This window comes from Leptodactylus fuscus, chromosome 1 (assembly GCF_031893055.1).
Source record: "Leptodactylus fuscus isolate aLepFus1 chromosome 1, aLepFus1.hap2, whole genome shotgun sequence".
Lineage (NCBI taxonomy): Eukaryota > Metazoa > Chordata > Amphibia > Anura > Leptodactylidae > Leptodactylus > Leptodactylus fuscus.
The window spans coordinates 15962310-15963489 of record NC_134265.1 but is presented as its reverse complement, the minus strand read 5'-3'; positions in this window follow the sequence as shown (position 1 = coordinate 15963489).

Genomic DNA, 1180 nt, shown 5'->3' with positions numbered 1-1180 from the left:
CTGATCTGGTCTCTGGATTTCTTGTATCTCTGCAAATGTGACTATGGGAGATAGCAATAGTGGCTATACAGGAAGGAAGTCTCCAATATGGCCGCCCTTATACAGACAATACAGGAAGGAAGTGTGTGTCTCCAATATGGCCGCCCCTATACAAGAAGGATGTGTGTGTCCAATATGGCCGCCCTATACAAGAAGGAAGTGTGTGTCTCCAATATGGCCGCCCCTATACAGGAAGGAAGTGTGTGTCTCCAATATGGCCGCCCCTATACAGACAATACAGAAAGGAAGTGTGTGTCTACAATATGGCCGCCTTTATACAGACAATACAGGAAGGAAGCGTGTGTCTACAATATGGCTGCTCCTATACAGACAATACAAGAAGGAAGTGTGTGTCTCCAATATGGCTGCCCGTATACAGACAATACAGGAAGGAAGCGTGTGTCTCCAATATGGCCGCCCGTATACATACAATACAGGAAGGAAGCATGTGACTACAATATGGCCGCCCTATACAGACAATACAGGAAGGAAGCGTGTGTCTCCAATATGGCCGCCCGTATACATACAATACAGGAAGGAAGTGTGTGTCTCCAATATGGCCGCCCCTATACAGACAATACAGGATGGAAGTGTGTGTCTCCAATATGGCCGCCCCTATACAGGAAGGAAGTGTGTGTCTCCAATATGGCCGCCCCTATACAGGCAATACAGGAAGGAAGTGTGTGTCTACAATATGGCCGCCTCTATACAGACAATACAGGAAGGAAGTGTGTGTCTCCAATATGGCCGCCCCTATACAGACAATATAGGAAGGAAGTGTGTGTCTACAATATGGCCGCCTCTATACAGGCAATACAGGAAGGAAGTGTCTCCAATATGGCCGCCTCTATACAGACAATACAGGAAGGAAGTGTGTGTCTCCAATATGGCCGCCCCTATACAGACAGTACAGGCAGGGAGTGCGTGTCTACAATATGGCCGCCCCTATACAGACAGTACAGGAAGGGAGTGCGTGTCTCCAATATGGCCGCCCCTATACAGACAGTACAGGAAGGGAGTGCGTGTCTCCAATATGGCCGCCCTATACAGACAATACAGGAAGGGAGTGCGTGTCTCCAATATGGCCGCCCTATACAGACAGTACAGGAAGGGAGTGCGTGTCTCCAATATGGCCGCCTCT